We start from the raw sequence: 15,987 nt of genomic DNA on the forward strand, positions 1-15,987 counted from the left end.
ATTTTAAAATTAAATTTGGGGGGCTCAAAACTCCCTAATCACTAATCCAAAGTTTATCACCCCTACTCAATTAAAAAAACTAGAGTTACCCCAACTCAATTTTCAAACTTTTTTGTCACCTTTAATTAAAAGCCCCCTGTTACTTTTATTCCTCATTCTATATTTACTTTTTCGCTCTCCTCTTTCTTTTTTGTACTCCAAAACCTAGCACCAATATTTTCATGGAGTATTAGAGAATGCACTTCCTCCGTCTCAAAATAAGTATACCTTAATAAAAATCACGCCCATTAAGAAATGAATAAATATAATGCAGAGCTTACTAAATTACCCCTATTTAGTAGATGTTTTTTGAGACCAAGCAATATTAAAGAGAACTACTTATTTAACGCTAAGGACATTAGATTACTAAAATAATGTCAATATTCATAGCATATTTTAATTTCAAATGACATGCGGTAAAGTTTTGCGTATTTTCTGCTAAAAAATGCTTTGGACGTTAGTTTTTTATTTGAACTAGGTAAGAACTACTTATGTTTAGTAATTTAAAATAGTAGTAAGATTTGATTTATATAAATCACTTGCCTAATATTAAGAATTTTGGAATTAACTGAAATTTTATAGACAATTCTATAATGAATTTAATTGAAGAATTTGTGTTTGAAAAGAAACCTCTTTGGTGAATAACTTTCAATTCGAATAGAACTAGATTGCATTTAACGTATTTCATACAAATTGTGGCTTGCGATAATATGCCACAATATTTTCTTTTTTGTGGGATGGTGGTGATAGACCGTCGTAGCAATATCTTAAAGCAACATTATGGTTTTGAGACAACTAATAGCCTGTTTTAGGGCTGTTCAAAACCGAACCGTAATCGACAACCCAACCGCAAAATTGGCTTGCCGGCTTATTGGTATTGGGTTATTGGATTAACGGTTGGTGAACGGATTCAAACTTTATAATTAGCGGTTTATCGGTGTGGGGGCGGATTACTCAATTTTCTTATCGAGTAAACCATTAAACCGCTAAGAATTATCATATCTACATTTTTACCCCTAAATATATAAATAGCTGGAAATTTTGCATTCATAAATAGTTGCAATTCTAAAAAGAATAAAAACTTTTAAGTGTAATACATAGACTGAGAACAGAAATCGACTGCAATTGAATCTCCATTTAATCTATTGCCATTTTCAATTCCCATTTTCAACATCCCATCATCCAGTTCGCTGTGAAGCCATTTTTGGTTCAAATTTAATAGTGAAAATGCTTATTCGCTATGTGTTGCTCAGATACAAGTTATCTGCTTGTTTTGGCGTTGTGCTAAAGAACTAGGCAGTTGGCACGAACATTTGTGCATTGGTAAATCACAAAATGTTATCTGACAGTCTGTTGTTACTCAATTTGCATAAATGATAACACTAAATGTGATGCCATAAGGGTATGATTTGTGTATAGTGCGTGAAATCAGTGTCTAACTAGGACATCGTCATTGTCACTGCATTTAATTTCCATTGTCTTTTAGATCCGATACACCGCCCGATAACCGCCCGTTAATTATTAACCCGATACGGAACCGACCGATATCTTATCGGTTGCTATTTAGCATATTTAAAAGCCGATAACCGATAAACCGAACCGTTAAGTGTAACTATCCATCCAATCCGCCCATGTTGCCTCTCTAAGCTCGTTTTTGAAACCTAAAATCAGCTTATTTTAAAAAGTATTTTTTTCTAAAAGTACTTTTCAAAAAAGCACTTTTGGCGAAAAGCAGTTTGTGTTTGGCCAATTAATTAAAAAAGTACTTTTGAGTAGTCATTAGTGTTTGGCCAAGCTTTTAAAATGTGCTTCTATTTGTAGTTTTCTCAAAAGTACTTTTCAAAAAAGTGCTTTTGAGAAAAAACTATTTTTTTTAGCTTTTGAAAAACTGCTTCTGCTACTCCCCAGAAGCACTTATTTTCTCTCAAAAGCTTGGCCAAACACCTCACTTTTTTTCAAATAAGCACTTATTGAAAAAATAAGTACTTTTGAAGGGAAAATAAGCTTGGCCAAACAGGCTATAAGATTAATAGCATGTTTGGCCAAGCTTTAAAAATCTATTTATTTTGAAAAGTGTTTTTTTTATTCAAAAAAGCAGTTTGTGTTTGGCCAATTAATTTTAAAAGCACTTTTAAACAGCAATTAGTGTTTGGCCAATCTTTTAAAAAGTGCTTCTAAGTATATTTTTCTCAAAAGTGTTTTTCAAAAAAATGTTTTGGCAAAAGCTATTTTTTAGCTTCGAAAACTACGTCTGCCTACCCTAAGACACTTATTTTTCTCCCAAAAGCTTGGCCAAACACCTCATTTTTTTTTTAAAATAAACACTTATTGGAAAAAATATGTAGCTTTGGGGAAAAATAAGCTTGGTGAAACGGGCTAAAATCCTAGAGTTCCAAATTTCACAGGTGAAATAAGTGATCAATATGCACTATTTCTACAATGTAATGACAGCCAGCGTAGTAAGCCCAAGTCTGTCCTTATAAATAAATCTCAGGTTAAGCGCATTTTGACTGATCCAGGTAGCTTGACCAACATTATCCGTTGGAAAGTGAGTTGTGCTATATGCAAGATTCATGTGTTTAGTCTACCTATTTTTTCTTTCCTTTGAAGATTACACAATAATTTGATCCAATTAAAGAAAGAGTGATATAGACTAGAAACCAGGGGCATTTAATTATAGGTGATGTTTTAGTTTTAAAATTGAAGGGAGGTTATTCAAGTTTTAATTATTGAGTAGAGGTGACTAAATTTGATTAGTGATTAAGGGGCTTTGAGCTTGCCCAATAGTTTCATTTTTGACACTTTGGCCCTCAGTTTTATTTTTAATACTTTGCCCTCAAGTTTTATTTTTAACACTTTGACCCTAAACTTTACTTTTAACACTTTGCCCCAAAGTTTTATTTTTAACACTTTGACCCAACCACTATAAACCCTAAAATACAAAAATCGGGAAAAAAAATCCTCTTCAGCGCCGTTTCCTCCATTTTTGTTCTTCCCATCTGTTCTTCGTGCTGCTTTCTTCTTCTTCTTCTTCTTCTTCTTCTTCTTCTTCTTCTTCTTCTTCTTCTTCTTCTTCTTCTTCTTCTTCTTCTTCTTTTCTTCTTCTTCTTCTTCTTCTTCTTCTTCATCCGCCATTGCTCAAGAAAAAAAAATCATCCGATTTTACAATTTTTTGATTGAATGTCATTGGTGTAGTACTGGCATTACTTCATAAGTGTTTTCGGGTCCATTGGTAAGTTAAACAATATTATTTCTTTCAATTGTTCATCTGGGTATAGTTGCCTTATTTGCTGATTTTCCCAGATTCGTAGTTACAGCAGTATAGTTGTTGCAGCAAGTTTTAAAGTTGTTATGTAAGAGCTTCTGAACTTTTTGCATCAGCTGTTGTAGTCCTAGTGTTTTTGCAAGAGTTGCTGATAAATTATGAAGTTATTGCAACAGATTTACTAATCTGTTGCAACAATTACAAAAAATGTGAATAAATAATTTACAAAATTTATTGTACTTTATAAAAGAATGAAATCTTCATTGAGAGCTCTTACTCTTTCCAACAACCGAGTTACTTGTTGCAACAAGTATGATACTTGTTGTATCAATTACAAAGCAATGTTGGACATATTTTACAGTTGTTGGATGAAACAGAGACTGAAGCTGTCTCTCAACAAATAAGTGAGTTGTTGCAACTAGTAACCTACTTGTTGCAACAAGTATGTTATTTGTTTCAATAAGTCACTTAGTTGTTGCATTTTGTTATGAAATAGGCAAAAACTGAAGTTGTCTCCAACAAGTAATCAAGTAGTTGGAACAGGTTACATACTTGTTGCAACAAGTACGTTAGCTGTTCTAACAATTCATATAATTGTTTCATTTTGTTATGAAATACGACAGAGATCAAGTCGTCTCCAACAAATAAGTGAGTTGTTGCAACTAGTAACCTACTTGTTGCAACAACTCGCTATTTGTTCCAACAAGTCACTTAGTTGTTGCATTTTGTTATCAAACGGATAACCGAGGGTCAGTCTCCAACAAGTTACCAAGTAGTTGGAACAAGTTACATACTTGTTGCAACAAGTACGTTAGTTGTTCCAACAAGTCATATAGTTGTTCCATTTTGATATGAGCAGCAGACAAAAAGCTGAGCCGTCTCCAACAAATAAGCGAGTATTTGCAACTAGTAACCTACTTGTTTAACAAGTCGCTTATTTGTTCAAGAAGTCATTTATAGTTGTGATTAAGTTAACTAATTTGGGTCGAAATTACAAAAAAAACCACTCAATTGTGTGAACTTAATCATAAATTTAAAGTGGCCTTTGGGCTTGGGGTGATCAAAGTCGTTCACCTAGAGTAATTTCAACACTTGACATTCAAGCATTGTAATTACTAGTTGTGACAAATTTTTGAACATCCAAGCTCAAAGTGCCGCTCAAAATTGTGATTAAGTTAACTACTTTCGGTCCAAAATTTCTAAAAAAACCACTCAATAATTAACTTAATCATAAATTTAAGTGGCCTTTGACTTAATACAATGTCATGACCGATTTTCTTAAACAAAATATCTTCGAGCACCATTAATGGGGGACTCAATAATAATAGGTGTTGATTGCCATGGTGAATGGATCGAGGTGAACAATCGATATATTTGGCGATGGAAGGGTAGTCACATGTTGTAGACGATAAATGGATGATCATCCCAAGAGATGTTGAGTTTGATGATTTTGTGAACTTAATCATTAACTATTGTTGAATTAACTTGTGAACCGAAAGACCTTGTCATCACTTACATGCATAGCTCTTTTGAAAACCGAGGTCTTGCCTTTTAAGATAACCGATCGAGTCGTTTGCATACTTATTTGAAAGATGTAGCTAGGCCCATTTTAAGGGTATACGTGGTTGGAAGTCTCTATCGAGAACAATAATTTAGCTCAAGACCAACAAGATGTATTAAATGATAAATTGGAAGGGGTGGATATGGATATTCTAGATAATAGAAGTGCGAAGCCCGTATGGAAGTGGGGGTGAGCCGATCCATATACCCGAACTTGCGAGTATTACACCGTGTCTTTGTACAATCGTCACGGTCCCCATGTTCAAGATGATAAAACGGGTTTTATAAAGGAATGTCATTCAATTCGCGAAGTGTGTATTGCTTTAGATGTGAACATCTGAAGTGCAAGTGGTGGCCAAGGGATGTGAAGCTTTTAAGTTTTAGCAAACATGGAAGAAGGTGGACAAAGAGGGCTATGCGAAAAACAAATGCTTCTTATGCAAAACGGTTGGCCATAGAAAAACAACATGTCCAAGCCAAATGCTCCATAGTTGTAGATTGCATTGTGTTGTAATAATAGTTATCTTTGGATCTTTATGACATTTTAATGTTATTCTTTCTTAACATGGTAATTTATATTCTTGGTGATTATGAACTTGGTTTATATGATATGTTGTTCGTGTTCAAATCACTAATGTGTATATTCTTGTTAATAAATTGTTGTACGGAGTTTCAACAAGTAATGAATTTATTGTAACACTACGTAACTTGTTGGGTTTTATTGAACAAGTAACAAGACTTGTTGCGGCAACTAGTAAGTCGTTGAACATATTACAAAAAATGGAGTTTTTAAGGATGCAACTAAGTTATATGTTGGTTTTTCTAACAAGTGGATTGACTCAAGTTTTAATTATTGAATAGAGGAATCAACCACGTTTAGTGATAAACAATTGGAATCAACCATATTTAGTGATAAACAATAAATCAAACAAGTGGAGTGACTTGTTACAAAAAATGGGTAACTTGTTGGGTTTATCGAACAAGTAACGGACTTGTTGCGGCAACTAGTAAGTCGTTGAACATATTACAAAAAATCGGAGTTTTTAAGCAGATACAACTAAGTTATATGTTGGGTTTTTTCTAACAAGTGGAGTGACTCAAGTTTTAATTATTGAGTAGAGGGAATCAGCCACGTTTAGTGATGAAAAATTGGAATCAACCATATTTAGTGATAAACAATGGAAATCAAACAAGTGGAGTGACTTGTTACAGAAAATGGGTAACTTGTTGTGTTTTATCCAACAAGAGTAAGGAATTGTTCAACAACTTACTCAGTTTGCTGCAACAGATACTACAGATGTTGCAACAGATACTACTTGGTTCACCCATATTTAGTGATCAATAAAGGGAATCAGCCATATTTAGTGATAAACAATGGATATCAGCCACATTTAGTGATAAACAATGGAAATCAAACAAGTGGAGTGACTTGTTACAGAAAATGGGTAACTTGTTGTGTTTTCAACAAGAGTAAGGACTTGTTCAACAACTTACTCGGTTTGCTTTGCAATGAGATACTACACTTGCTTAACAGATACTAAACTTGTTCCAACAGATACTACATACATTGCAACAGATACTACTTACTTCACCCATATTTAGTGATCAATAAAGGGAATCAGCCATATTTAGTGATAAACAATGGATATCAACCACATTTAGTGATAAACAATGGAAATCAAACAAGTGGAGTGACTTGTTACAGAAAATGGGTAACTTGTTGTGTTTTATCCAACAAGAGTAAGGACTTGTTCAACAACTTACTCGATTTGTTTGCAAGTATACTACACTTTCGCAACATATACTAAACTTGCTCAAGATACTACATACTTGCAATGATACTACTTGATTCACCCACATTTAGTGATCAATAAAGGGAATCAGCCATATTTAGTGACAAACAATGGATATCAGCCACATTTAGTGATAAACAGTGGAAATCAATCATAATTATTGATCATTATATATACTTAAGCAATTTCATGGTGTTTTGGGTCAGGATAGATGATCAACTAAGTCCAATACGCACTAAATGGAGTGATCATTGGAGTGAATTGATGCGAACTTCTTGATTCACCCATATTTAGTGATAAACAATGGAAATCAATCATATTTATTGATCAATATATATACTTAAGCAATTTCATGGTGTTTTGGGTCAGGATAGATGATCAACTAAGTCCAATACGCACTAAATGGAGTGATCATTTGAGTGAATGGATGTGAACTTTCTGATTCACCCACATTTAGTAATAAACAATGGAAATCAATCTTATTTATTGATCAATATATATACTTAAGAAATTTCATGGTCTTTTGGGTCAGGATAGATGATCAACTAAGTCCAATACGTACTAAATGGAGTGATCATTGGAGTGAATTGATCTGAACTTCCTGATTCACCCACATTTAGTGATAAACAATGGAAATTAATCATATATATATATATATATATATATATATATATATATATATATATATATATATATATATATATATATATATATATATCTACTACAATCATTAGTAATTTGTTGCAACTTCTTTCCACAACTATATGATCTGTTGCAACAGATTAGTAACTTGCTTCAGCAGATTATTTACTTGTTGGAACGGATTCGTAACTTGTTGGAACAGATTAGTAATTTGTTGCAACTTCTTTCCACAACTGTATGATCTGTTGCAACAGATTAGTAACTTGTTTCAGCAGATTATTTACTTGTTGGAACGGATTCGTAACTTGTTGGAACAGATTAGTAATTTGTTGCAACTTCTTTCCACAACTGTATGATCTGTTGCAACAGATTGGTAACTTGTTTCAGCAGATTATTTACTTGTTGGAACGAATTGGTAACTTGTTGGAACAGATTAGTAATTTGTTGCAACTTGTTTCCACGACTGTATGAGCTGTTGCAACAGATTAGTAACTTGTTTCAGTAGATTAGTTACTTGTTGGAACGGATTAGTAACTTGTTGAAACAGATTAGTTATTTGTTGCAACTTCTTTCACAAATGTATTATCTAATGCAACAAATTAGTAACTTGTTTAAACAGATTAGTTACTTGTTTGGAACGGATTAGTAACTTCTTTGGAACGGATTAATAACTTCTTTGGAACGGATTAGTAACTTCAACAACTGTATGACCTGTTGCAATCATTTAGGCAACTTTTCTAAACAGATTAGTAGATTAGTAATTTTTTGCACCTTTTTTAACAACTGTACTATCTGTTGCATTTGTTGCAACAACATTCATAAATAATAATAAGGACAAAAAAAAATTGTTCAAGTAGTAATTTGTTAAACAGTCAGCTCAGGGCTCCAAAACTTTATCCATTACACCCACTGCCCACCGCCACTGCATCCTCGCCACTGAGTGGTGGCACAATAAAGTCTCGGGCTTCATCATGTTAGTGCCGGTAAGCAAATGCTCAATAAAAGCAAGTGAATACGATCTGCATGCCATTGCAGTTTCATTGCGGGGGAGATTCTCCTTCAAAGACAAATTTCCAAGCTTCGTTGAGTAGTTTTCAGGCAAGCGTTCAAACATGCCACTCTGCTTCAGTAGTTTCGGCCATAATTCAATGACTGGCTAGATGTGGATGAAGAACTCATCCTCTTGGATTTTTGGGATGTTGCAGTCATAAACATTTATCACCCCCTCCTCAATTATGAATTCGAGGGTGACAAACTGTCTAACATTTATGTTCATGATAGTAAGCACCCTTTTGGCACCAACCCACTCGCGACCACCTTTGGCTGGTACAGTACATCTACAAGAAGCGATAACATCATCATCCCATATAAAATCATCAAGCATTTGATTGAATGGAATAGCTTCCGGCTGTGTGCTTTCATCCGACAACTCTGTGTATCGCTTGAGCATGATATTGTAGAAGTTGAGATCCAAGATTATATCTCAGAAGCATAGTGCTCAATGAAAGTGCTTTGCCTCACACACATTAGAGCATAATTTCATCAACATATTGCATTAAAAGTATAAGGAATGTCGAGTCACCAACAACTAAGTGAATTGTTGCAACAAGTGTACAACATTTCAGGTAAAATGTTGGTCTTGTTGCAACAACTCTCCTAGTTGTTGGAGATTGCTTACAGCAGTTGGGTCTATTTCACCCAACTGTTGTAAGCAATCTCCAATAACTAAGTGAGTTGTTACAATAAGACCAATACTTGTTACAACATGTGTTCCACTCGTTGCAACAAATATATAACTTGTTGCAACTAATACAACCAAAATAAGACTTGTTTCAACAAAAATAATTGTTGTTTTCAAACTTACACGGCACCACCAATCTTCCATGCTTGTCATTATCCTGAAGTCATCGGCCTTAAATTCATGCAATGAATACATCGTACCCTTGCTCTTTCTTGGCATTGACGAATTTTTCAAGCTTTTTCATTTTTGAGCATCTGCGTGCTTATACACATTTACCTTTTTAAGATTAACATCAACAACGGTTTGCCTTGTGGGGTGTAGAAGATTTCCTTGACCTAACATCGGCAAGAATCGCCTTGAAATTGCTTTTCCTTCTTGCGAATGCGAATAGGAGTATAGGGTGAGGTCAGCTTGTTGGATGGATTGACACCCCTCTTGGATAACAAACTCTGTAAAGCAGAATTTGTATCTTTTTGTGTCTTCACCAACTCCTCAACATTTTTTATCAAATCATCCATTCTCCGCTTGCAATAGGTGCATTCACAAGCACATTTCGATGTGTCGGCACCAACAAAGGAAAATCTACCACCAAATCCGCCACAACTAACATCTCCATCAATTGGAGTTTGTCCACCGACATCACCACCAATTGGAGTTTGTCCACCAACAACTCCACCAATTGAAGTTTGTCTACCAAAATCAACATCATCATCTATTATTTTTTCACGGCAATTTTCCGCAACGTCATCAACAAAGGAAAATCCACCACCACCAACATCTACCATAATCGATTCACGGCGGTCACTCTAGCCAATTCTAATTTCATCCCCTCAATCATTTTATCGAGAGAGCAGTTGTAAAGGCTCAAAGGAAGCAAGGAATGGCATCTCCAACTCCGTACCAAGGACAAGCCATGGGTGCACAACCTACAACAAAAAAGTAGATATATTAAAATGGTCCTAAATCATGAAATGCGGACATGACTAGGTTGTTGCAACAGTAAGTCATAGTTGGACATTGTCCAATGTTGCAACGGTGTCATACTTGTTGGACATTATCCAACATATTAGTAACTTGTTGCAACGGAGTGTCATACTTTTTGGACATTGTCCAATATTAGTAACTTGTTGCAACAGTCATACTTGTTGACATTATCAATAGATGACCAAGTTTATTCTATATACATGTCTTAAGCTTACCTCTTCCAAAGGATGGTTAAAAAGATCAACACTCAATCTTGTGTTGCTCTTTGCGATCGACCATCTAAGCATTCTTGGAAAAGACACTTCAAGGGTAGTCCTTCACTTGTTGTTGTGAGGAATGGCTTCAAATGCCTAGAAAACAAGATACCAAAGAAATCGTAATGATGATAGAAATACAAAAAGTTCAAGAAATTGACATTGCAAATGCTTTACCATGAAAGCCCAAGGGAAGCCATATAGATTGACTATGTCTTTCGATAAATAGTCAACGTCAACTCTTTCCCGGCCCCATCCATGGTTGTTGAATGCCTCATAGTCCTTCGCAAGTTTAAGCAAACCAAGTGGTATGTTCGGACTTGTATCTTTTGCCATAAGAACACAAACCAAACTAAACACAAGGATTGCTTATGCTTTTTTGACATGGTTTTGGACTGCAAATCTACAAGCAGCTTATCTCCTTTGTAGCTTTTTCCAACTAACTCCACCAAACCAGTTTCACTCTTATCTTTTCCACCCTTTCCTACTTTCTTGGCTTCTTTGGCTGTCTTACTAGTCCGGGCTGGCTTATTCAATACAACAGTAGAAAGCTCACAAGGATGACATCTAAGGCCAGTAACTATGGCAAACTCTTTCAAGCCAAAGCACACCGGCATGCCACAGTAATTAATCCAGAGCTCATCCTTTGCATCCGAAAGAATTCTATGCTTCATAAGCCCATATACCATTTTCATTTGAAACCGTGCACCGGTCTCTTCAGGCAGATCCAAATACACCCCAAAACAGCTTTTCCTAAAGAAATCCTCCAACCCCTGCTTTTTAAGAATTAGCCTAAACATATTAAAGTTCTTACCCATGCCTGATTTGACCGTTAGATCAACGGTCAAATCATTATTTTCATTCAACTGACATCCTCACGTGCATACTTGTCAATACCGAAAACCTTGACAACCTCGGCAATGGAAGGTCTGTTATGATCTATGTCCAATCTACTAGAAGATTAACAATTAAATTGGCATTCACACTATTTCTCTTCTTTGTTCTTAATTCGGCTATGAACGTCGACAAGTGAATTGTATTTTCGGAAGCATTATCCTTTTCATCATCTTCATCCAATCCATCTACTCCATCATTTCCAGCTTTCTTCAGCTTCTAATTCTTCTTCACTTTGTTCATTTGTATCTGCTGCTTGTTGGCTCGGTACTTCCTCTCTTTCTGAGGATTGATTGTCAGTTTGGCTGTCTCTTTCCTCTATATTTGCTGATTCAACAATAGATTTTGCTAAATCAGCAAGATTCTCTAATGATGATTGCACTCTAGCTTTTTTATTATCTCTATGACCCTCAGTTGATTTCTCAACTTTTCTTTTGGCTGGAGACATTTTATCTACACACAGGAGAAAAAAAAAAGCTTCAACTGATTAGTGCATCATTCAAAGTAAACAGATAATAAGAAGTGCAACATTTGATCAAACAAAATACAACAAGTAATAGAATTCCCCAACAACTAAAGAATTTGTTGCAACAAATGATGTAACTATTGCAACAAGTGAATAGGTTGTTGCAACAGATTCTTCAGTTGTTGAATAAGTGATTAAGATGTTGTATATCTTCTACAAACACAACCAAATAACTGAAGCAATGTCCAACAGATTTATAGTTGTTGCAACATATTGTATACTTGTTGCAACAAGTGTATAACTTGTTGCAACAACTATAAATCTGTTGGACATCTTCTACAAACAGAACCAAAAAACTGAAACTAAGTCCAACAGATTTGTAGTTGTTGCAACATATTGTATACTTGTTGCAACAAGTGTATAACTTGTTGCAACAACTATAAATCTGTTGGACATCTTCTACAAACAGAACCAAAAAACTGAAGTTAAGTCCAACAGATTTGTAGTTGTTGCAACATATTGTATACCCAATATGTTGCAACAAGTGTATAACTTGTTGCAACAACTAAAAATCTGTTGGATATCTTCTACAAATAGAACTAAAAAACTGAAGCTATGTCCAACAGATTTGTAATCATTGAAACATATTGTATACTTGTTGCAACAGTTGTATAACTTGTTGCAACAACTAAAAATTTATTGGATATCTTCTACAAACAGAACCAAAAACTAAAGCTATGTCCAACAGATTTGTAGTTGTTGCCACATATTGTATACTTGTTGCACACAAGTGTATAACTTGTTGCAACAATTAAAAATCTGTTGGATATCTTCTACAAACAGAACCAAAAAACTAAAGCTATGTCCAACAGATTAATTTGTAGTTGTTGCAATATATTATCTACTTGTTGGCATAAGTGTAGAAATTGTTGCAACAACTAAAAATTTGTTGGACATAGCTTCTATAAACAGAACCAGATAAATACTAGGACAAGAACAAAAAAACCATCTATTGGATATCTACTCCTAAATCCTGAACCATACCGGGACAACAACAGAAAAAACCATTTATTTCACTACAAACACACAACAACAACAACAACAACAACAACAATAACAACAATAACAACAAGAAGATGGATTTTATCCAAGCTTTTCCTAAACACTTAACCAAACCAAAACAACAAGCATCTACTTTCAAGACAACAGCCAAATCGTCTACTACAGACACACAATCATACAAGTTAAACAAAATACACCAAATGTATGTGCAATAATTGTTTATCCTTTCTTTTCCTAAACCATACCATAACAGGACAACACCAACACCAACATCAACATCAACACCAACACCAACACCAACATCAACATCAACATCAACACCAACACCAACACCAACACTAACACCAACACCAACAACAGTATTTCATTATAAAATACACTAAATAAAGGTTTTTAAAGCAAGAAACCTCAAAGAATGTCTGAATCGTCAAACAAGTGTCAAGTTGCATGAAGAACTTACTATCCGTTCGAAAAAGTCAACAAGATTGCAAGCCATTTTTTTGAAATCTTAAGGAGAACAAGAACAAAAACATCACAAAAAATCATAATTTGAGAACAATGTACGCTATTTACAAACGCAAAAACCCCAACAAGTCAAAAAAAAAACCCCAAATAAAGGTTTCTTGAACAAGAAACAACAAAATAAACAACATTAAAGACAAACCCATGTTCTTCTTCTTCTTTTTCTACAACTAAAATCATCAATTTCTACCAAATAACTTTTGGAACAAATGAAACAAAAACTTTACCTTGATATTAAAGAAAAAGCAACAGCAGCGGTACCTATAGAGGAGGATGAAGAAGAAGATGACAAGAAAAGAGGAGAGATGAGAGACGTCTAAGTGAAGGAGATTAACTGTTTGCTTGGGGGTTTTGATTTTGAAATATGGAAGCAGTGCTAGGGAGTTGTGGGGAGGAAACGGTTTGGATGTTTTGAATAATGGGTGGGTGTTTTAGTATAATGGGTGGGTGTTTTGGGTTTTTTTTTGTAGTTTGTAAAAGATTAAGAAGTTTTAAAAATTATATTTTGGACCCCAATCTTCTTAATCCCAAATTTAATTGGATTTTGATGTGGGGTGGGCCCCACACGTCACCTTTAGTAATTTGGAGACTTTTCAGTCACCTTCAGTTAATTCTTCCCAGAAACCAACCCAAATAAGTCCAAGGTATTAATATGTAACACCTTCAGCTTACATGTCAATTTTTTTTAAAAAAAAAACAAAATGGAATTTTCTTTAAAAAAATGATTTTTAAAACCTCATTTTAAAAATAAAAATAAAATTGAAAATTTGATTTTTTTTTAAAACACTTTTTTAAAAATTAAAAAAAAAAAAAAAAAAAAAAAAACTGAAAACATGGATTAAAAAAAATTAGAAAACTGAATTTTCTTTAAAAAAAAAAATGATTTGAAAATTTGATGTTTTTTAAAACCCGTTAGATTTGTTTTTTTTTTTTTAAAGCAAAACTAAAAACATAGATTTTTTAAATTAAAAAACTGAATTTTCTTTAAAAAAGATAGTTTTTAAAACCCGTTTTTTTAAAAATATTTTAAAAAATCTGAAAAATTGTTTTTTTTTTAAAAACCCTTTAAAAAAAAAAACTGAAAACATGATTTTTTTTTTAAAATATGGAAAAATGGATTTTATTAAAATATGGAAAACTTGATTATTTTTTTAAAATGTCTTAAAAAATTTTGATTTTCATGATTTTATTTTCTTATGACACTTTTATTTTTCAAATAAAATCCAGAAAAAGTGTTTTTCTTGTCAAAATGTGAAAAAATTGAATTTTTATAAAATTTTGAAAAAATTAATTATTTTTTTAAAATGTGGAAAACCCATTTTTTAAAACTTAATTTGGAAAGCTAGATTTATTTTCACAGATAGAAAAAAATAATCATTTTTCCAGATTTAAAAAATGTCCAAATTTTTTAATAAGAAGACTCAGTTTTCCAGATTTATTTTCTAAAAAACGGATTTTTCATATTTTTTAAAAAACAATTCGATTTTTCATATTATAAGAAAATACAGATTTTTAAGAAAAAAATTAACTTTTCCCGTTTTTTATGTTTTTCACTCTCCCAAAGAGAGTGAAACATACTTTCCTTGCCACGTCAGCGCTTAGGGAGGTAATTATTCTGTTTTAAATAAGTTTAGGGGGTAATAAGACTCAGGGAAAGGTAAGGTGTGTCGTAGCAACTTCGGATATAGTTCAGGGGGTAATAGTGCCTTATCCCATTTGTATTTTATTAATTAAGTACTAATTCTTATTACTTTCCTTAATTTGTTGCTTTTCAATTTGCCTTTTTATTCTTTTATTCTTAGACTAGATAGCACGGGCCCAACATAGTAAGGACATTTTTTCTATAAACAAAGATTAGACTAGAATTATTAAGCTTACACATAAAAATCGAATAGAATCAACCTGCTCAAAAATTATAAGTACCCCTCTTTTGTTCATGGAATATACAACCCAAAACAACTTCAAATTAAATGCCAACCCAAATCATAAAAATAGAAAAGAAACCAAATCTTAGCATATAAGTCAAACAACGTGCACCAATAACAATGAATGTTTGTTCAAAGAAGCTCTTAGGATCACTCTGTCCCTACTAACTATCATTTTCATATCTTGGATCTCGCTAACTCTTCTTGGTAAGTTCAATAAATTAAGAGTTGCACATTAATCCTTATAATAAGGGCTGACTTGTACAAAAAATCAAAGTATTTGAATCTTGACCTGCAGTAAAAGAAGTAGCAAATTAAGATGGGGGAAAAGGCTTCCTAAGTAATGAAATACATTTCAAAGTTTAGAGGAAAGAAAAAAGAATTCAAAAGAAACCTACTCGAAACTGTTGCAGCAAAGTAATTGAAGAATAGCATCTTTTCAACAAACCTTAACAGTTACTTATTGCTCAGAGTAAATTACTCAATGTCTTGTTGTTTTTTTTTATTTTACACCACAAAAAATATGAAAGAAACTAACAAAGACAACTTCTTCCCAATTAAATCAGATAAAAATTGTACAAAGGAAATGATTTCTACTCTGACTGAAACCATATAAATATTTTGTCACGACCCAAACTGGAGGGCCATGACGGGCACTTAACCGTACTAGTCAAGTACCACCTGACCTACATTTGACATGAATATGAACATAGGTGGGCCGATAGGGCCATCATGTGACTCGCAATATCTCATAGGGAACATGCATATATCAACTGCTCTGAAAGACTCATCTGTATGAAAATACTGAACATGCTATATGAGCTGGTAAGGCTATCATAA

The sequence above is a fragment of the Lycium ferocissimum genome, chromosome 2, assembly GCF_029784015.1.
Source record: "Lycium ferocissimum isolate CSIRO_LF1 chromosome 2, AGI_CSIRO_Lferr_CH_V1, whole genome shotgun sequence".
NCBI lineage: Eukaryota > Viridiplantae > Streptophyta > Magnoliopsida > Solanales > Solanaceae > Lycium > Lycium ferocissimum.